The sequence below is a fragment of the Notolepis coatsorum genome, assembly GCF_963971535.1.
Source record: "Notolepis coatsorum genome assembly, chromosome: 6".
Classification (NCBI taxonomy): Eukaryota; Metazoa; Chordata; class Actinopteri; order Aulopiformes; family Paralepididae; genus Notolepis; species Notolepis coatsorum.
In genome coordinates this window covers 181,326,077-181,349,772 of record NC_140170.1, presented here as the reverse complement: position 1 = coordinate 181,349,772, position 23,696 = coordinate 181,326,077, and the positions used below count along the sequence as shown (strand labels likewise).

The following is a 23,696-nucleotide window of genomic DNA, read 5'->3' as shown; positions in this document are numbered from 1 at the left end:
GTTCCTTAATGACAATGACATTTTGGGAGCAAAAAAACAAAACAAACAAAGCTGTATAATTTCACAGATGTTGTAATCAGGGCGTCTCCACCCATTATGCACACTTGGCTCCCATGGTAACAAGATGTGAGGCCGCGAGCATATTGCATAATCTGTCTTTAAAATGTACATGGGGACGTAATAAAATAGGTTTGTGGCTAATTTAGGGTAAAATGGTTCATCAGTGCAGTACACAAGCCAAGGTATGTAGTGTCTTCAATCATTATCAATCTGACCAATCAACAGCTGCTGGGGAGGGGGGGGGGGGGCTAACGTTTTGAGATAACTTCAGGATGTCGTCCTTGTGATGCAGAGCAATTGTTTCAGTGCGAGTCTGTTAGCAGTCCGTTATGTTTACACATACAAACACAAACGACTATTCACAAATCGACACGACTGAGGAGTTCGTCTTTGTCCATCTGGTAGCGACCCTTCTTCCAGACGTCTCGGAGTTCCTGCTTGGTGGAGTCGATCTCCTTGCCTGAAGTGATGCCCATCTTCCTCAGGTCGTGGCCGTTGAAGGGGAAGCGAGGGATGCTCCACCCGCTGAGCTCCTCCAGTAACTTGTCCTCCCCCTGGTACTTGAGCAGCTCGCACACTTTGCTTTTTTGGCTGCCGACTCTGCAGGGGAAGAACCTAATGGTCAAAATCAAATCTCTAGTACCACTACAAACCATTGCCAAATAGACCACAGCCTGAATAAAACAATTATGTGAATCAATTGTATGAATTAGATTAGCATTTACAATTATTTATGTTGATATTGCCAATGAATAATACCAATAGCATGACCAGCATGGTCATATGCATTTTACGAATACTGCTAGTACTTCATTGGCAGGGGAGGAAACTAACTTTTTGGCTTACCAGCCAAGTGGCGAGTATATGATTTTTTTTACCAGCCAAACAGATTTTTTACCAGCCATAAATAAATCGCTAATTGTGATAATTACTTCTTTGTATGTCTTCGTCTAAATTGATTTTCAATCATAGTAATAATCACACCGTGTCTCTACTCTTTAAAATATTTATTACCATAAAACATTAATAAGTGTCTCTACTCTTCAAAATATTAGCATAAAACTAGGGATGTCCGATATTATCGGCCTACCGATATTATCGGCCGATATCGGCATTAAAAAAATATCGGTATCGGTTTAAAAAATAATTTTTTTATTTTTATTTTTTTTACATTTCTATAACCTTTATTTACCCAGGCAAGCAAGTAAGAACAAATTCTGATTTTATTTATTGTCAAAAGTATGCATAATGTTGTGTTAATTCCACAACAAGAGATATGTAATGTTAATTACCTGCATATATCGGTATCGGTTGATATCGGTATCGGAAATTAAGAGTTGGACAATATCGGTATATCGGTATCGGTAAAAAAGCCAATATCGAGCATCCCTACATAAAACATATATTTTTTTTTTGATCCACTTTTTCTCCCATTTTTTCTATATTTTCTCCCATCCCAATTTCGTATCATCCAATTCAACCCTCCCCTGTCACGAACGCTGTTTCTTGCCTCCCACAAGCCGGCTGCAATGTGGACTAAGTCATACATAGCACAAGTCCCCTCCGGTACTTGAGGTAACAGCAGTCGCATCTTTTCACCTGCGCAGCTCGATCTCTCAGTGTCGAGGAGTAACGCGTGGGAGGCTCACGCTGCCCCCGACACTTCCTGATTCTACTGCGCAGGCGCACCAACCGACTTGTAGGAGTCGCTTGTTCACAACGTTCGATCCCCACCCTTCAGTTTTCCCTCCCCGTAATACGGCCAATGTGTATTACTGCGGATGACCAGCTAAACTGAAAACAATGTGGAGAGCTGGATTCGAACACGCGAATCCTAGCGTCTCCACACTGGTGGCGAGTGCCTTGCCCACTACACCACCTAGCCGCCTACATAAAACATATATTAATCACACCGTCTCTACTCTTCAAAATATTAGGATATCACATATTAACATGAAAGAGGGAACTATTCTGGACTGGGTTGGGCTGAACTGGGCAGTGAAAGATGCTGGACTGGGTTGGGCAGGGAAAGTTGGGCTGGTCTAGGTTGGACTGGGTTGGGCTGGACTGGGCTGGGCAGTGAAAGAACCAAGCATTTCACTGTAACGTAATAGCTAAATAAAAAAACTTGAACTTGACTTGTTACATTTGCACTCTGGTTGGATGCCAAACGTATTCTGGTTGTACTGTACTTGTGCTGTATGATGACAATACATTGGAATCGAATCTCATGTCAACGCTAGGGGTTCAGCAGGTGTATTCTGAATGACAAACATGACAATATCATGCACCGTTGTGAAAGGCATATGGGCGAGTGGTGATATGGGGGGAAACCCGGTAATAATTCGGTAATAATAAAATGTCACTCGGCTGCATTTAAGCAAAGCCGCTCAGTATAGTCCACTATGTTGAACGCGTGTTATGGTAGCTTGTTACATGCTAGGTAGCTAGCCGGCTAATGCTGGTTGACTTGAGTGAGCCTCACGCCCACTTGTCATTCTCATCCGACTCGAAGGAGACGCGTCGCATGCTGTTGTTCGCCCCCATGTCAGACAGACCGCACTTATATCCGAAAGCGACGACTCTACATGCAATTATTTTCATCCACTGATGTGTTTTTGTCTACGTTGTCAAGCCGGTGACAGGAGTCTGTAGGTCCGCGCGCAGTGATCGGTCCACTTCCCCTAGATGGGCGGCATCTTCTAGAAAACGAGTGTTCATTGGAGGAGCTTAGAGCGCAACGATTATGTTAATTGGTTATGGATTATTATGAGGCGCAAATGGGAGGAATCATAAGGGGGGAGTCAGAGTTCAGCTTGTGCCAGTGAGCGAATCAGCAGATTGCAGAATGATTTTTTTGGTTTTGTTTACTACTCGCCAGTGTGGCGAGTGCTCTTCATGAATCACTCGCCAGTCGCCAAACATAAATAATACTCGCATTTGGCGAGTAAAATGGCCTAATTTCCTCCCCTGTTCATTGGTATGAATCTCTTCTGCAATTTCTGGAAAAATACAAATGGACAAGAGCCCATGGACTAATAAGATACAACATACGGTATGAGTTCATAACAGGGTTGGGATCAGATCACTTTGGAATTTGATTTGCTTTCAAATCCAAATACTGAAAAACCTTTGGTATGAAAAGATCCAACCTCTTTTTTAATCCACTTTTTCTCCCCATTTTCTATTTTTCTCACATCCCAATTTTGTATTGCCAATTCTCCCCTCCCCTGTCTTGAACGTTGCTAGACTATGCCCCCCACTGGTCGGTTGTAGTGAGGATAGAAGCCTTGCATCTATCTATTGGTACACGAGGAGGCAGCCTGTCGCATCTTTTCACCAGACACCGCGGACTCTCAGTGGCGAGGAGTAAGGTGTGGGAGGCTCACGCTGCCCCCGATACTTCCTGTGGCTATGTGTCCACAGCGGACGTTTTTTTGAAGGCAGACCGCTTTGAAAAAAGAAGAAAAAAAGCTCTGAGTGTTTTTCTGAATGCAACTAAGCCTCGCGACAGCCGCGGCTCCGCCCCTTCCTCGATGAGTTACATTGATGAGCGCGCTGCTTTTCCAGAAGTTGAACTAGTTTCAACTTTATGAGCTGGGAGCGCTCCGCCTAAAACGCGGCCGCCGAGAGCACATAAAACGCGAGGCACAGTGCTGGGAAGAGGAGCGTGTCTGTCGCGTCTCCAGCATAGAAATGAATGACAGAAAGGAGCTGACAACTCATAAAATGTCCGCTGTGGACACATAGCCTGTCTCTGCTGTGCAGGCGTCACCCAACCGACCTGTAGCAGTCGCTGTCCACAACGTCCAATCCCCACCCATCGACTTCCACCCTGCTCTGCCAAATGAGCTAGTACGACGGCCGGCCCAAGTGGAAGGCAATGCTGAGACTGGGATTCGATAACGGAGTCTCTCATTGGCGACAAGCGCAATCTCTGCTACGCCACCCAGCCGCCAAGATCCAACCTCTTGACAGCAGGTGAGAATGGATGTTCCAGCAGCATTAAACAGGCCCCCGGGTTAACTGGCTTCAAAAAGCATGTACGATCATGGCTATCGGCATAGGAAAGAGAGGGTAGCATATTTATTTATTATTCTTCCATCTTCAACTGTATATATTGTATCTTAATGTTTTATGATGCTGTTTTATGTTGATGTTTTTATGATGTTGTTTTATGTTGATGTATGTCCTGTTTTTTAATACCAGGAACCATGATGGAAATAAGTGCTTGAATTTTATCATGTTTTTATCCCTTGGATGATGTCTCTAATCCACAATAAAATCAATCAATCAATCAAACCAGTAACCAGCAATTTTTGAAATTGGAGCTGATCCCAACCCTGGTTCCATACTCGCATCGATGATGAAGTCAGAGAAGGGCTTAATGCTGTCAGGCTCATCCTGGCTCTTGCGGAGGTCTCGTCTGTGTTTGACTAGGAACAGAGCCAAGGTCTTCTCCTCCTTGGACACCTTCAGCCGCAGGTCCATCCTCTCCACCTCCTCAGGACAGCGGAAGAGAGTAGACAGACTGTCACAGGCCTGGGAGAGTGGTCCTTGGAGCGCTGGCACACTCGCTTCATCTCCTCAATGTCGCCATCTGGTGGTAGACCTTGGACGAGCAAGAATATACTGCATGGGTTGACATTTTGTGTATATATATATATATATATATATATATATATATATATATATATATATATATATATATATATATATATATATATATATATATATATATATATATATATAAATAAATAAATAAATATAAAATTTATATTTAGATAAGTGACTAATATAGAAAGAAAACAACTATGTACACAACCCTATAAAAGCAGTATGATGAATAAAGCCTGTTAGTGAATATCAGGAGGTAGATCCAGATGAGTTTCAGTTGAAAGGGCTTTTGTCAGACGTATTTTCATGAATTAAAAGTAATTTAATTAAAAAGATGAGGGTTGTATTCCACTGTGTGTTGAGACGGTTCAAGCCTCCACCCTCATTCATGAACACATGGGTGCCAAAGACGAGAAATCTCGTTGTTGGCCGCCATGCGTTGTGTGCCAATGACGAGAAATCTCGTTATTTAATCGTTATTTCTTTTATTAGCGATATCCATTAATTTTTCATCCATCCAGCCTCATGTTATCATTGGGAATGGCTCTGAGCTCGAAAAGGGCAAATACCGCCCCCTATCGTCTCCCGGATGGTATTGCACCCATTGGAATGGAGTCGATGGGAATGCATCAGAAAAAAACCTCCAGGCTCCACATTTTACTTCTGAGGCATGTAACCTGAGACTATTGCATCCACTGAGGGCACTGGAAGAAGCGTCGATTATGTGTTTCGAGGTATAACGTTGGATCAATAAACGCGATCGATATTTGGAATGGCGATCAGGAATTGGATTCATCTTTTTGCAGAACATCTGATCTGAGGTAAGGACTTTATTTTTCCAGTATTGGGTTAATCAGAGTTTTTTTTCACAGCGTTCACAACGTGTCTCCTGTGTGTGTACAGTGTGTGCGTAACGTTAGCGCCAGGCACGGCATAGATAATCAATTTTTCAGCCCGCTTCTCTAGCGTGCATAAGTACACATATACTATCGATAATCTAGCGTTTATTTGAAACGATTCATAAATCAGCCGGAAAATGACAAGGTGTTAACAATCGTGGTTCACAGTCCAGTGTGTCTCAAATTCTGGGGGATTGAAAAAAGAACACCTTCCCCTAGAGGTAGACACATTATTAATAGGTTGCTACATAGAGAAGCATTCTGGATCACCAAACTCAACATAGTTGAACCATCAGGACTTAATGAGGAACTACGCCGGACTTGTTTTTTTTTATCATTGTCACAGATAATATAATATTTCAATACAGTTTATTGGATGTGGTTACTGATGTAATGTCAAGAATATTCATTTATTTGTTTTCTTCAAGAGCTTGACAACCACCTCTTCAACTAGAGTTATGCATCGAGCCTTATGGTCAATAATGTTGCAAATGGTTGACAAATGGTGAACATGATCTGGCAGTATGTTTGACCCCAAGGCAGTGAAGCAGTCTTTTGTGTTGATGTGCCAGCTTCCTGGAATGATCAAATCACATTAAAAACCAATACCCAAACCAAAACCAATATGTTGGATAATATTCCTGTATTTTTGGATTCACAACTCACCTATCGAAACCACATTCATAAGTTAACGAAGAAGCTCAACCAGAAACTGCATGTTCATAAGAAGATCAGACAATATCATCAGTACTCTCTCAGACGCAGACACATATCTACATGCAATCATTATTTCAGCAATATCCTATTGTCTCCCAATCTGGTCCCTCACCACAAAGGAGACCAGTGAACCAATAGTAAGACTAGACAATAAAGCGTATAGAAGATCCATGGCAACGTCCCCCCCTTGGACTCACCACTGCACTCCACGTTTACATTTGATACAATACAACTAGTCTAGCCATTACATTTTACTTTCATATCTAAAATAATAACTGCGCTCCAGCACTCACTGCTCTACTGCCAAGACATAACACAAGACAGGAATGCATCACTAAATCTATTTCACAACAATAACTACCTGGAATGATATCCCATATTATTATTGGAGTAATAACCTCCATTAGACACATAAAAAAGGCATATCAACACTATGTGATGGAGGGACACACTTGTAACCATTGATTCATCTTGCACGTATCTTACTCAGTCCACTTAAGTCATCTCCTCTATAGTGTCATCTCCTCTGTAGTGTGCGTCTAGCGGTCTATGTTCTGTTATTTCTTTAGGTTGTTATTGTTTTGGATTGCAATCAGTTTTAACTGAGTCAGACCTGTTTAAATGTAGCACATTTTATGTAATGTAATGTTTACTTTTGAAGGAATCTGTGTTTTTCAATGTGTATATAATGTATTGGTGGGTGACAGCATCTACTCAGACGGATCTATATATCTTAAAAGTAGCCAGCAGTCAGAGTGTGTTGCAGCAGACTAACAGCAGCAGATGAGGATTCGGGCTGTGCTCTTTAACAACAACAGCTGATAGCCACAGCATCAAGGTTACTCGATCTGGATAAAGTGCAGGTTTGGTCAGCGAGAACTAGGGGGATAATATCAACATCGCCGTTGCTATAGTGATATGGGTCAAAGAGCCATTGTCAAAGACTGCATGTCATGTAGTAACGAGGAGAGGGGGCGGGGGGCCCTGTTGCTAGGGGGAAGACGTTATGATGAGTTTCTTCCGGGTAAGATTAGACTAAGACACAAGGCGGAATCGAGCAGTCGCGTTGACAGACTTTGAAATCCCTCCTCACCCTCGCCGGGTGGGGGAGGGGAATATGACACATCATCGCTAGCTTCGGCTAACAGGATACTGGCTGGTTGGCTACAACGAGGCCCAGAACCATTGAGAGAAGAGACGGTGGAGAAGAATGATTTAAGACTGTTCAATGACAATACAGAATGGGCTACATCGGGTACAGAGGCTATGTTTATGAAAATAAACATGAGGATCCAAGGAAAGAGATCACGATGCAGTGTCGTTTCTTATGACTAACGGATATACTAACAGGGGTTGATACAAACAACGCAGGACAGGGAGTCACGAAGGAGATGATGAGATGAGATTGGCTGATTACAGAAACATCTAACACTTTGAATCTTTTCCTGTATAAAGAAATTCTATGAAAATGTATGAAAAATAGGGATGCTCGATATTGGCTTTTTTACCGATACCGATATACCGATATTGTCCAACTCTTAATTTCCGATACCGATATCAACCGATACCGATATATGCAGGGTTTCTCCCCCCCCAAAAAACTGAATAATTTCAGGTAATTAACATTACATATCTCTTGTCGTGTAATTAACACAACATTATGCATACTTTGACAATAAATAAAATAATAATTTGTTCGTACTTGCTTGCCTGGGTAAATAAAGGTTAAATAAATGTATAAAAAAAACACGATACCGATATTTTTCCATATCACATTTTATGCCAATATCGGCCGATAATATCGGTAGGCCGATAATCGGACATCCCTAATGAGAAATATAAAAATGTTCACAAAAAAACAGTAGGCTATGTGTACCATCAGTCGTAACCTCAAGTAGAGTCATTACAAGTTGAATTGTGTGATGACCGTTTATGTAAAGGAATTGCAAAGTAGCCATTTGCTGTTAGGGAATCATACAGCTAGGCACATCTCATATGGAAATTAGCCATGTGCTTTGCTTTATTTTGAGGACTCATATTGCCTATCTAACATTAGCAAGATCAGCTGATGCAAGCCGGTCATAGTTGCATCTATCAATGTGCATTGCCTCTAATCGTTAAGTCGATACACTGAAAAGTAACAGTGCATCATTACTTTCAAGAAGGAAAGTTTTCAGTAAGCTTGCATTATCATTATATATTTTTAACAGTACATGGTTTATATCACCTGCCATAAAGGACTCAAATACTGATAGCACATTCATCTGTAACTGTGAGAAGACTGCAGCTGTGCAGGATCTGAAATTAATCAACACCCTTCCAGCCAATGAGAATTGAGTATCCACCCAGGCCCTGGCATCACAAGTAACCTCGTTCCCAGCTTTATCTCGAGAGATAAAGCCTGGTAAAGCACTACGGCCGAAAGTGTGAATTGGGTAGAATGTCCCGCCCCTGAAAGCTGCCTCTGAACGGACCAATTCACGACACGGTGCTCATGAAAATGCACTCCCCCCAGAAACAAGCTCGTTATTACCGCCTCACGATACTACATGTACAAAAGGCTGGGAGATTTAGGAGACTGTCCATTTAGACACTCGTTTATTTGTCACGGCATACAAGCATACAGTGAAGACTCTAGCAGTTGTGTTGAAAATGTCCGCTGATAACTCCATTGTCTTGTTTTCGAGATTTACGAGCGTCTGCTTGTTTTGTTTCGCTGGGGACTATAAACAGAACCGGGGGTGCCCGGAAACAGAAAGCCTGTAGCCGGTATTTCTGTATTTCCGATTCACACTTTAGGAGGCATAGCTTTACCAGCCTACATCACAAGGCATCATCAATCTGTCCCCTCTCACCCATGTATTGAGCTAGTCCCAGGTTGTGTTCATCTGTCCCCTCTCACCCATGTATTGAGCTAGTCCCAGGTTGTGTTAATATTAGGGGTGGGACGATACATCGATCCAGATCGATATATCGATCTATTATCAATAATCAAATAGGATCGATGCAACGTAAAAAGATCGATTCATATAGCAATACTCTTATTTTGAAAATCCGGCGACGGCGACGTGGGGCGGAGGCATTCTGTCTGTGTGTGTGTGGGGACTGGGGGAGGGGCATTCTGTGTGTGTGTGTGTGCGCGCGCGTGTGCGTTTGAAAATACCAGATGAAGTCAGCTAGTATTATTATATTGATATTATTTACTGAGGATGGACAGATAATGTTGATATGATCATCATGCAACATAAAACAATTGTAGGAACGGTTTGGGAGAGGAAGGGGTTTTAGCTTGCGTGTTGTGAGTTCCAAAACATTTTACTTAAAGCTCAATACAGTATATAAAAACGTGGCACTTTACAGTGAACAGGAGGTCTATTTGTATTAAAAACAATAGATTGTTTTTCATTTAAATGTCTGGAAGAGCTCAAAAATTAAAACGTCAATTGATATTTCCGTAGCCTTTTTTTAGTTGATCTAAATGTGACTGATTGTGTTAAATGGCCACATAATATCGTCTCATATCGATCGCAGGCACCTGAATCGAATCGAATCGTATAGTGGCAGACTTTGTGATATCGGCAAATATCGTATTGTTGTCCAAAGAATCGATATCGTATATCGTATCGTGATGAAACTGGCGATTCCCACCCCTAGTTAATATGTCCTCTCTCACCCATGTATTGAGCTAGTCCCAGGTTGTGTTAATCTGTACTCTCTCACCCATGTATTGAGCTAGTCCCAGGTTGTGTTAATCTGTCCTCTCACCCATGTATTGAGCTAGTCCCAGGTTGTGTTAATCTATCCTCTCACCCATGTATTGAGCTAGTCCCAGGTTGTGTTAATCTGTCCTCTCACCCATGTATTGAGCTAGTCCCAGGTTGTGGTAATCTGTCCTCTCACCCATGTATTGAGCTAGTCCCAGGTTGTGTTCATCTGTCCCCTCTCACCCATGTATTGAGCTAGTCCCAGGTTGTGTTCATCTGTCCCCTCTCACCCATGTATTGAGCTAGTCCCAGGTTGTGGTAATCTGTCCTCTCACCCATGTATTGAGCTAGTCCCAGGTTGTGTTCATCTGTCCCCTCTCACCCCAGACCAGGCTGCAGAAACAAATTAGTGGGGGGGCATAAAATGTTCTCGGGGGGGCACAATGGTTTTTCAACACAGGTTCCCTTTTATACGTTTCAGCTGGGACAACAGTGCTGTGGCTTGCTTGGCGTTGCCCACAGTGCTGAACTAAACAGCAGAGAGGCAATTGAAAAATCTAATTTCTCTATCTTAAGAACATTCACTTATACAAAAACAGACTGAACGGATAACAGACCTGCTGGGGCAGCGGACTGAGAGCAGGGGACACAAACAGGCTGGATAAGATGGTCACGAAGGCCAGTAGCATGGTTGGGGTGGAGCTGGACTCTAGCGAGGGTGGCGGAGAGGAGGAACCTTGCTAAGCTCCAGGCCATCAGGGAAAACCCCTCCCACCCACTATACACAGACTTGGCTGACAGGAGGAGCATGTTATAGGCTCACACTACCTAAATGCAGCACTGAACGGCACAGGAAGTCCTTCATTCCGACAGCCATCAGACTATACAATGCATCACTGTGCCTCACTGCATCACTGAGCACAGAGTGACAGTTACCATCTTCCTGGACTCTTACTTTTTAAACAGCACTGTGCAATATTACACCTACTGTAGACTTCAGTATATTTTTACTATATTTATTTACTGTATCTTTTATTCTATTTTATTCTATTTCATTTTATTCTATTCTTAGGCCATTTGTTTTGTTATTCTTATTTGTGACTTGTTCTGTCTAAATGTTTAATGTTGAGTGATTTGGAGTGTCAAATTCCCCTCAGGATAATACATTTCTATTCTATTCTATTCTATATCTTTGAAAAGTCTCCATTTATTCAACACTTCTGAATTCACTGACAAACTGAACTGACAAAAATAAAGTGCATAAAAAAGCAAACAAAATTCCTCCACAGGCTACTCACCATCATTAGTAGAGCGGCAAGCGGCGTTTGGGGACAGAGTGAAATCTTCTTAAAACACTGCCCCTCCACTCATTCCTGAACTTTTTTGTTAAGTCCTTCTCAAATGCCAACTGAATTAAATTGGCCTTGCGTCGATGAAGCATACTAAGGCGATGTTCTGTAAAGATGTTCTTGAGGGTAGAAAACGAATTCTCACAGAGTGCCGTGCTAGCTTCAGTAGTGTTGTTGTTGACATCAGTGCCCACTAGGGCTGTCCCCGACTAAGCATTTGGATAGTCGACTTTGATTAAAAAAAATAAAAATAAAATGTTTTTTTTTTCAGGGTGGGCACAGCTGACTCAGTGGGCGGGCCAGGCCCCCCAATGCCCGCCCATGGCGCCGGGTCTGTCTCACCCATGTATTGACCTAGTCCCAGGTTGTGTTAATCTGTCCTCTCTCACCCATGTATTGAGCTAGTCCCAGGTTGTACATGAGCTCCAGCAAGTGAGCAGCATGGCTTCCTACGGCCATCTTTTTCAGCTCCACCTAGATGTGCTCTCCTGAGATGGCAGACAGGCCCCGGGCGTTCTTCCTGATGGCATCCAACGTCTCTGGCTCATGGTCACAAGGCTTCACCGCCACCCTGCCATAGAACCTGTGTTGCAGTCATAGAAATGGCCCAACAGTCGGTCAGGGCTGGCTGGTAAAATGGAAGACATTAACCCAGGTGTCTGATCTTACAAGCGAGATACAATTTTAGAACTGATCATTCTAATGCTGATGTAGCAATGGCTACTGTAAGCTATTTAGTGGTAAACTTCTAAAGACAAAACAATAACATGAAAGAGTTAATATAATGATAATCCTGAAGATTAAATTGATGTGCATTGCATTAACTTCATGGAAACTTAAAAGAGTGATAAAACCAAAATTCAAAATTTCAAATAATAAATGTCAATATTTCAGATAAACTTAAAGGGGACATGCATTATAAATGGATTTTTTCTGTGTTTAGCATGGTTTTATAGTAATAGGGGTTAGTATCAATGGGTCTGTGTCTCTAATTACCATATTGACTCAGTCTAGTCTCGAGTTCACGAGATCTTCCCTCACTCAATTAAGCTGTTCTGATTTGACAGTTTTGCTGATGTGAATATAGCAATGATTTGCATAACTAACGCTCTATGGTAGGGCTGGGCGATATGGCCTCTAAATGATATCGCAATATTTTTTGGCCATATGATACACGATATATATCGCGATATTTCGACATTTCCTCTAAACTCTAAAGCACTTAAAAATGCTTGATTTAACCCTTTGATGCATAGTCACGCCAATATGATGATTATAATAAGTCCCTGCAACATATGTTTGCATTATTAAACCATGAAGATGCTTTAAAAAATAATTAGAGTAGTCTACTGACACACTAATAAAAAAAATTATTTACATCTAAGACTATTTATATAAAAGACTTTTGCACAGTACTGTTTTCTATTCACTTTAGCCAAACACACACACATATATATATAATAATAATAATAATAATGGATTGGATTTATATAGCGCTCTTCATGACACCCCAGTGACCCCAGAGCGCTTACAGAGTCCATTATTCGTTCATACACAGTCATACCGGTGGTGGTAAGCTATATATATATACACACACACACACACACACTACTGTGAGAAAATAATAATCACACACAAAGGGATAATGGCTTATAGCAGACTTAATGATTTTAGAATATTTCAGATAATGAAATTAAATGTTTATATCATCAACTATCCAGTTAGTATTTATACTGTAACGTTTGGCTACTTTAAAATCAGAGCGAGAGAGAGAGAGAGAGAGAGAGAGAGAGAGAGAGAGAGAGAGAGAGAGAGAGAGAGAGAGAGAGAGAGAGAGAGAGAGAGAGAGTGACTGACTGACTGACTGACTGACTGACTGACTGACTGACTGACTGACTGACTGACTGACTGACTGACTGACTGACTGACTGACTGACTGACTGACTGACTCTGGTTTTGTTCTAGGTTTGCGTTTTGATCGTCTAAGCTGCCGTAGGTGATGATGTCACACTTGAATGTAAACAGGAAGAGTTTTAACACACGGAGATGGAGACTGGATGATATAAAGAAACTAATAACCAATAAATATGAAGTTATGTTTAAACTTCTGTTGTCAAGCCTCATCAATATTACCACACCCCCTTTCCTCACGAATGGAACTAGTGTTGTGGAGTCCGCTTTGAGCGTTTCCAGGGTTCTCAGTAGGGGTGCACCGATGTATCGGTCGGGTATCGGTATCGGCCGATAAGTGCCTTGTTGACTGCAATCGGCCTATCGGCCGATAAGCTCAAATGTGCCGATGGCAGTAGCCGATAAATATCCATCAATTTGTGTAGCGTCAAAAGACAAAAAAAAGTTCACTCGCGACCTACCTGCACAATGCCGTCCCCAGTCCCCCACACACACACAAGCTACTGCATCAAAGTTACTACTTATGATTAACAAGGCATTCGTTTTGTGGCATTAACGTTATATAGTTAGTGTTACACGTTCAATAACATCAGCATATTATTTACCCGAACATAGCAAGTAAGCAGGGCATTACTCCGTTCATAGCTCAGTTCCATTCCGTTGCTCATTCCGTACCCATTCTGCAATCTGTTAATAAAGTTTTCAATCAGACACATGTATAGAAAGGCTTTGTTTTATTATAACATTCGTTGCAGTAAAATCAATATGCCTTGGCGGAGCTAAAAGCTAAGCGTCGGCCGCGCCGCCACGGGGATCTAACGTTGTTGTTGTTGTAGAAAACCTCTCGTCAAAATCAATGGCGGACAAAAGCGGAAGTAAAAAATGTATACGCGCTTGCCGATTGGTGGTAACAGCAGAGGCGGGTGCAAGCGGTGTGTGACGTAATTGGCAGAATCGACTGTCAATCAAAATTTCATTGGTTGAGAGCTCTGGTTGAGACAATAGTATCCAGCTGCATCCAGCAAGGTAGACCATACTGGCAGAACTAGTATCTAGCTGCAGCCCGGCAGACCATACTGGGAGAGAGATAGTGCTATTTCTTGATGTTTCCTTTTTTTAAGTAAGTAAATAGGCCTATGTTCATATCGGTGAGCACAATTTGTAACACAAATATACAGTAGTTTCATAAAAAAATATATATATATTACAAAAAAAAAAGAAAAAAAAATTAAAAAAAATGTTTTGCCACAAATATCGGTATTGGTATCGGTATCGGCCGATTGTGTTAGTTGAACAATCGGTATCGGTGGCAAATTTTCATATCGGTGCATCCCTAGTTCTCAGCTAACGCTAGTTAGCTTAGCATAGTCACCGTGAATAACGTGGTTAGCAGCAGCTAACGTTAGCCCATTGCTCACGTCAATTAAATTGCATGTCATTAAAGGTCCGCGCTAGTCTGTGTCTAATGAAATTACAATTGCATGTCATTTAAGATCCGCGCTGCTCTGTGTCTATAATGAAATGAGAGGACAGCTCTGCGCAAAAGCTAAAGTCTCATTTCAGCCGTGACGTGACAACATATACTCGATGTTCACGATATAGTAATTTACTACATCTCATGTAGAACAAGCCGCGATACATCGAGTATACTCGATATATCGCCCAGCACTGCTCTATGGTTGACAGCGACAGCAGAGCGAGTGGAAATATCTTCACTTCCTCAAACAGAGCGAGGCAGAGAGCGCATAGTGTAACCCGACACTTCATCAAACGGGTTTTGACTGCGAGCAGGGAGCGGACGAGCGAGAGAGAGGGAGAGATAGAGGGAGAGAGAGAGAGAGGGACCAGTCTTCTCTCACACACATGCAGCGTTTACACAGTGCTCCGTGCCTCCGTGTGTCCCTCTCTCTCTCCCTCTCTATCTATCTCTCTCCCTCGCAGTCGAGCACCAGCATATCACTGTAATATCTTTGCACATGTTCCCACGCGCACGCCCATATTCCGATCAGTACAATAATAATCACAGGGGTATATATTGTCATTTGAAACAAGTTACCAATGCATTGTCCCGTGGGATTATGCCCCCCGCGGCAAAATTAATTAGTATCCCCTCAGTCTCTCTCTATCTCTCTCTGTGCCAGTCGCAGACTGTGTGGATGACTGTCACTCAAAGTGCTTATGGGCGGAGCCAGGCCAACACAGCCTGAAATCCAAAGGGAGAAAAATGTGGCTTTGAGTACTTGATTAGAAATATAAAACAATGAATCTTTTTGAATAAAAGCTTACAGATGTGTTCAATAGACTCACAGGAATTGTGTAAAGTTGCCCAAATAGTGCTAGGAATAGCAATGCATGTCCCCTTTAAGAGTTAAAATGTGCGTGTTATCCTAACTTTTTTTGACAATGGAATCACAATTAGAATTGCATCACACTACAATCCTGCTGAAAGACATTGAAAGATATGACTGGTTTTCATTATGATTATAACAGGATAAGTATGTATGTAAATACCTTTATTCAGCCTACCTAAAATACCGCAGTATCCTCAGGTAGTCCTCCTGGATCCTCTGCTCAGCACTGCCGACAAACCGGACCTTACGTTTCTGTAGGTCTTCATATCCTTTGAAGTAATCATATAAGGTTCCATCTAAACCTGTTGAACAAACGTACAACAAAACATGGGGTGGGACTGTGGTAATTGTGACAGTGTATCTAGGAAAACATAAACTTTGCACATTTTGGAAATCTTCCCATTAGTCATCAGCATTCTGCATTACTGACGTGGGTACCTCTAAAACTGTAGCGACAGCTGGCCCAGAGGGTTTGTTTGCAATTGAGCTGACCACAATGCTTCAATCGCTGCCATGGTAACCGGTGTAAAAATCACTATTCAAATGCTTAGAAAAACAACAGGTAAACTCTGTTGTCAAATACAGCTTTTTTCCAACTCCGTAATATGGCTAAAATAAAACCCATCCTACCCCCCCCCCCCCCCCCCCCCCCCCCCGATCTAGAAAGAGTTATTCACGCATTCATCACTTCACGTGTGGATTATTGTAATTCACAGGCATCAGCTAAACATCCTTATCCCGTCTCCAACTGGTTCAGAACTCAGCAGCAAGGCTCTTGACTGGCACCAAAAGGGGGAAGACATCACCCCTGTGTTAGCCATGGTTTGATAATACTAATGAATTGAGTTTCAAAGTGCAAAACGTTCCATGTTTCCGGGGCACAGAAGCTAAAAGCTGATTTTCCTAATTCAGTGCAAATTCTGGGAACATTAAATGTAAGCCAATCAGCAGAGTATGATAAGGTCCAGAGCTCCAGTCCCGCAATGAGGTGACATCAGCATAAGAAATTGTTTATAGAAATAACAATAATCTAACATTCATTTTGAAAATCAGTTTCTCAGACTACCCTACAGTTCTCAATTACCACACACACACGGCGTGCGTCGCCAACACACACGGCGCGCATCGCCAACACACACACACGGCGCGCATCGCCAACACACACACACACGTCGCCAACACACACACACACACACACACGTCGCCAACAAACAACAACAACATTTCTCCCGCCGGACTCACGCTGATCAAAAAAAATATAAAAATAAACATACTTTTTCGGACTGATCATCTGAGCTCCTCTCGACTCCAGTTGAACTGCTATTGTGTTTAAATCCAAATAATCCTCTGCCATTGTTGTGTAACATGTCATCTGTTCTCTAGTATTCAGTCTCGTGCAGTTAAATCCTCTCTAGAAGTGAAAGTGAAACTTACCAAGCCTATAAGTTGTTAAAGGGGCACTAGGCAATTCATTTACTCTGGATGCCTGAACACTGTGAGGATTGGTTCTTTCCCCACCACAGGCTTCTTAAGGTACTGTGATGATTGGTCCGTTCCCCGCCACACGCGCCGTTCCTTTAAGGTACTGTGAGGATTCTGTGATGATTGGTCCGTTGCCGAACGCACACTTCTAAGTCAAGTATCAATTACCATCACGCACCTGATGTGTGTTCTAATCAGCGCCCCAGAGGCTTCATATACTCTGACCTTCTGTCATTCGATGCCGGGTCGTTTTGAGTACTACTGTTCTGGAATACAACTGCATATACCTGCTTTTCCCTGTCGCTGTTCCTGGTCTACTTTCTCTCCAGGACCTTTCTGTGGAGAACCGCTGTGGAGAACCTGGTTCCCCGTTTGGAGCTGCGCCTCGTTTTCTGCCCGCTTTACGCGTTGCGCTTTGGTGAGTTTTTGGAAACAGTTCTTTTTGGATTATCAGTTTTTTGTGTGTTAGGATAACACTGAAGAATACCGTTTTGTTTTGCACTGGACTCAGATAATTTGTGTTAGAATAACACTGAAGAATACCGTGTTGTTTTTGCACTGGACTCAGCTAACTTGGGTGTGGTACACCGAAGATCAAGTCACTTGTGATTTATACTGGACTCTGTCACCTCTCTGCCTCTGTGTGTTCGTTGGGCTGTTTCTGATTTCTCTCTCTCTCCGTTTTCCACCGTGAGTGAAAGCTGGGAGTATCTGCAGAGCTGCTACAACGTCACATGCCAATTCCTCACCACTATCTACTGGGAGTATCTGCAGAGCCGCTACATCGTCACATGCCAGATCCCCGTTTGTTTGATTACTGTACCTCATCCATCTTGTGACTCTGTAAATGAATACGCCCTAGCTTTTGGCTAACTCTGAACTTCCTGTCTGTGCCGTTGCGTTTGAGGTCGGTTACAAACCATAACACAGTATCACTGACTACCACGGCAAGCCTATAGAAAATAATTCTATTTAATAATTATAATAAATATAATATATCAATTTTTTCTTTATTAATAAAAAATAAATAAATTAAAAAAATGTTTCCTGTTACCGAACTCGTACCGAACCGTGGCTTCGGTGTACCGTTACACCCCTATTAGTTACTACAGAATCGTAATCAATCAAAGCCCAAAACATGGTTTTCAGGACAGCCCTATTCTGCAATGACAGACCCAAGAACAGCAGCAGCTCAACCAGAGTGAAAATGACAAGAGGACAGGAATACACTACAGCAAAGACTGAATGACAAACTAGAACGACACTCTGAGAGATGTGTTAATCCCGTACGTGAGCAGAGAAAGCCTTGCCCCATCTGGTTATCACCATGTCAGTAGTCCAACACTGAGCTGTTTGTTTGGTGTTTTTCAAACAAACAGCATAGCCTATATGGGTTGAAAACTTGAAATGCATTCGTTTTTTCCCCTGTGACTGTGAGTCAGTACACTAGAAAACAACCAAAATAAATGTGTTGTCTTTCTATTTCAATGTAAGAGGATGAACTTGCACACACAAGCACATTGACGTAAATCAATTTGTATAGACATCTGCTCTCTTCACATGGACATTTCCTGGTTATTAACATGATAGTGGCCAACTGGTGATGGCGAACATTAGAAATACTTACAAACACAAAGGTTTTTAAATGAGATTCACATAATTATGGAAATTAAAACATATGGGTGGTGGATAAAATGATATATTTTCATTTATGATGCGCCCAATTTTTACATCGGTTCGGGGGGCAGCCTGGAAAAAAAAAGATGAATGAATAAGTGGACAGGACAATGCAGTCAGGGAACCAGGCAGACGGACAGACAGAGAACATAAGAACACCTCAGACACACAATACAACAGCAAAGTAACTCAGTGATCATCCAGAGCGAAAAGGTGGGTTTTAACACTTTGAGTGCCAGCCACAACAATTGTCGTTTTATCAGCCCCCCCCCATTGAGTGTCGACAACGACAAACGTTGTTTGATTTTTTTATTAGCGATCTGAATTCATATTTCATCAACCGAGTCACCCGTTGGTACAGCAGCCCCTCCAGGAGCTCAGATGCGAAAAAGCACCCCCTATCGTCTATCCCTGTGTAACTGCAGGTCAGTCGATAGGACTGACCTGGGCTCTGTAGATCTGTAGAGGTGGAGCCAACTGGCTCCATTGTGCTGGCGAGCCGTCTGATCAAGAGGGATCTGATCGCGAGACGGAAAGCAGCCTGGAATATATATTTACAGCAGCCAATAATCAATCAAATTGGAATTGGAATAATCTTTTTGGAGAACATCTGATCTAAGGTAAGGAGTCTATGTTACCAGTCTTGGGGTAATCGGGGCTGTATTCACTGAGATAACAGCGTGTCCCTATGTGTGTATGTGTGTGTGTGTGTGTGTGTGTGTGATCTTGAGGAAATGGATAGATTTTTCAGCCCGCGTCTATAGCGTGCATAAGTACACATATACTATCGATAATCTAGCGTTTATTTGAAAACGATTCACAAATAGGCCGACAAATGACAACGTGTCTAGTGTATTCGAGAATATTCCAATAAATGCCGTTTATGGGGAAATCTTAAAATTTTCAGAATATTTTCGAGAGAATGATAGCTTTTCGAAATGCTATAAAAAGGATATGAACCGATTAAAAAACAATCAGTTTCGACAATGTTGACTGCAAACAAGTCATTGATAAGCGACGGGCAGATTAGACACTAGGGCTGTCTTAAATACTTCGAAGCTTCGTTCGATGGCACGAGCTTCGAACATAAAAAAAAGAAAATCGAAGTAAAAAAATAAATAAAAAAATTAAAAACGTTTTTTTTCTTTTTTTGCCTCCAAAATCTTGCGCCTCCATTCCAATGAAATGAAAGTAAGCGGCGCCTTCCCGCCTCCATTCCAATGAAACGAAAGTAAGCGGCGCCTTCCCGCCTCCATTCCAATTAAACGAAAGTAAGCGGCGCCTCGACTCCACCTCTCTACAACAAGCACGTGGAGATTATCGGTGTTGAAAACAACAAGGACATGTGCAGCAGACATGTCGACGAAGAAGTCATCAGACGTGTGGTTACACTTTAAAATATGCAAAGACAATGCCCAAAAAGCCGAGTGCCAGATATGCCAGAAGAAAATGGCATATCACAACTCTACAACAACTTTGTCAAATCACCTAAAAAACGTAAGTATCGTTGTACACGACGGCGACACAAAACATTAATAAGGCTATGCCTATGCTGCTATGACTAATGTGTTACCAAGTTGGCTAATTTAATTGTAATCATCTGCTTTTGTAGGTGCATTGTCTGATATAATTATAAATTATAAATTAAATATAATATAATTGTTTGCTTGATAGACAAAGGTTGCAACATAATTATGTAATGTCATGTCGTTGGCTGTGAGAGCAGCCCCACTGCACCCAGGCAGCGCAGCCGAGTGAAACCTTGTCGAAAGGGGATAACTTAATTAATGAATCCAATCCACTTTACTTATAGAGCACATTTAAAAACAACAACGTTTACCAAAGTGCTGTACAAGTCGCACAACATATATAAGATAAAAGAATAAATAAAAAATATTATTTTTTTCTTGAAGCTTCGAATTAAAATCGAAGCTCGGCCCCGAAGCTTCGATTGCCAAAAAAAGCTTTGAAGGTCAGCCCTATTAGACACAGCCATAATTTTAAACAGATTAGGCGTTTTTAACGCTAACATTGAGGTGGATGATGGCATTCAACGGGGTAAAAATGTAAACAAGGTCGGCACTGATAGTGTTAAGTAGGGATGCACGATAATTATCGGGCCGATATCAGCAATTATGACGTCATCCCGATAAAATTATTGATAGCTCCAATAAAAATAAAAATAAATTTGTACACTTTTGATTTTTTTTTTAACTTTTTTCTTTTCATGTCAACGTTCACACGCACAATATATGCTTACTTAGGATTTGACTTGATTCAACAACAAAGCAGTCGGGGCAATGGCAAGCCGAAACCGGTCGAAAATGTGGTTATTTGAAGTTTGGATTTTTTCCCCCCACAACTGAGGTAGGTAGATTACATTTTTAGAGACTAAAGTACCAAAAAAAAGGTACCGTTGGGTACCGGTACCGTATCGGGTCAAATGTGAACGGTACCCATCCCTACTGACAAAGCACAATACCTGTTGGTTTTTAGTTCACTCATTGTTCAGGGAAACACATTGTTAATACACCTGGAACCCCTGACTGTCTTTTTTTAAGATTAAAATGTATTGTCATCGTACAGGGCAAGTACAGTACAACAAAAATAACTTCAGTGCAAATACAAAAGTAAAGTGCAAAATACAATGTATAAGTGATTCAACTGGAGTACATGTATAAATGAGTATTAGTGCTAATCAGACACATAATACAATTTTGGTTTAAATATCAATCTTCTATCTAGAGAAGCAGGTTTTAACAGGAAGCATTTGTCGTATATTTCTAAATGAAAACATGAATAAATGCAAGTGAAATGTACAAGGAAAATGATTAGAAAGACAAATGCTGATTGATAGAAGGGCCATTTAGAGTACACCATGTGAAGTTATTTCTGAGACCCTAGGCTTGAGAGGGTAGAGGCGGTTGACTCCCCAGAAACAGATGGCTGACCTTAAGACAATAAAACTGACCCCTACCCTAAGTAAGGACTTTCAAGTTACGACATGGCAGAGTGGTCAGGGGACAGAGTGAATCGGACTGTAAAAAGAGCCTCTCAGATAGATGAGTCAGCAGCACTCAAGTGAGGCCAAGTGTTCAAAATGCATCAAGGTTTAGCAAATCAGAAAACGGAAGAAACAATAAGAAATGCAGTTGTGGTGAAATGCTAATGCTAAATATAAAATAATGAACCCAATAGGCATATGGTTTGTTGTCTGGGCACTGTCTGAAAAAGTAGTCTGTTTCTTATCTAGACTATGTAAACATTTTAGTCACAAGCATGAGGATGTTACTCAGGGAAAAACTAATCCTCTCATCAAGTGAAGTGTCAGCAAGATTCAAACTGTGAAAACCGTTGTCACCAGACCCAAACGGTTGTGTCAGCCTAAATTGTGTAACATGTTGTCACCAGACCCGCAGACAAGTTCCTGCTGGAATATGGCCAAATAAGGAAAGCGTATGGACGTGAATAGGCAGGCAGGGATGCTCTCTCTCTCCCCCTCCCCCTCTCTCTCTCTCTCTCTCTCTCTTCCTCTGATAAAAAGGGCTGATGGCGACGGACAAAGACACACACACACCCGGTGACGGGAGCGAGGAGACAAGAGAGGATCTCTGGAGGGCCGAACCAAAGAGACACAGCGAGAAGGGACCTGGAGCATGGAGACACAGAGCCATTGACACCAGATGACAGAAAACGATCGCTTCGCAGCAGGAGAAGCCTACCACCAAAGGAGAGACGAAAAACGAGCGCTCTCTGCTGAGCACCGATACTCACGGAGACCAGGTTGTCTTGACAACCAGACCAGCGAACCACTAAGAGAGGACTCTGTGTTGTCATGGGAAACCCGAGAGACAACAACACCACCACCGGAGAAACGGCTCTGATCGGCCCTAGCTGATCAGATCATGGACAAAACTGCCACATCAAAGAGACAATTAGATTGAACCAAAGAGACGATGTACTTGTTTTAATTCCTGAGCTGTGGTATTAATAAACACCGCAGTTGTATTTTGACCACGTTGTCCGTCTCCCCTCACTTGAACCGAACATCTGAAAATACCTAAAACAATGCAGAGGAAAGGGTGATATAGAAAACTATACAATCATTTAGATAGAGATGAATGAAGCCAGAAAGATACTTCAATTGGTCCGTGACCCGTGCTACATTCGACCAGAACCGGTTGAAGACGACGGCAGCCACTTCTCAAGGACACGGAGAGGTTCTCCCCCATCATCGAAGCCCTCTGCGACTGAATGATCGTCCACTTCAGCCAAGGCCAGCGGGACTAGGTAAGTGATGATGGTGCGTTTAAGATTGGTAATGGTCGAAGCAGTCTCGCATTTTGGGGTTGCTATTGCATTAGGTAGAAATGAGTTGTAAATGGACCAGGATAATGTTGGTGTTGGAGGAGTACCGGGGTCCAGGTTTCACAACCTGGCTCTGGTCTCAGCCACACACCGGCGCTGCACTTAGGAAGCGTAGGGGTTAGGGGATGTTCAGTTAGGATGCCTATAGTTGGTACAAGGCCAAGTGAGGAGAGGAAATAGATGTCTGTATTTAGTTATATCAGCTTAGGGGATAGGCTAGGGATTAGGTAAAATATTTGAGGGGACCGGCGTAGGAGCAGTAGAATGGAGATTAGTCACAGATAGCGGGAAGTGGGACTGTGCGTGACGTAGTGGTTCATTAAAGGGTAAAGAGGAGTAGTCAGATCTTAAAGAGTAGAATAAGAGAACCGTGGTGAAGTACAGGGGTAGCCTGGTTCCGCGAAGAGAAACAGAGAACAGGGAGATGAGAAGAGGTTAGGGTTCGGGCTAGGATGCTGTAGAAACCACACTTAGAATCGGTGCGACGGAGTAATGGACTTTGGAAGACGTTCCATAAGCGAATTACCAATTCGAATCCGACGTCATTTAGGCTCAGGTTGG

At 42.2% G+C, this 23,696-nt stretch overlaps 1 protein-coding gene and 1 pseudogene across 2 annotated transcripts in view; one reads left to right on the top strand and one right to left on the bottom strand.

The window, feature by feature from the left end:
- Positions 1 to 23,696, top strand: part of LOC311230844 (uncharacterized protein) — a gene marked incomplete at both ends in the record, with an annotated part of 512,928 nt that overhangs the window by 373,857 nt on the left and 115,375 nt on the right. The window lies entirely within an intron of this gene.
- On the bottom strand, positions 420 to 22,999 carry LOC311230715 (CCA tRNA nucleotidyltransferase 1, mitochondrial-like; annotated as a pseudogene). Its single transcript has 6 exons — positions 22,933 to 22,999; positions 22,345 to 22,416; positions 15,784 to 15,910; positions 11,736 to 11,929; positions 4,403 to 4,672; positions 420 to 651 (listed from the first exon to the last, which is right to left on the bottom strand). The product of its transcript is annotated as a CCA tRNA nucleotidyltransferase 1, mitochondrial-like (transcript).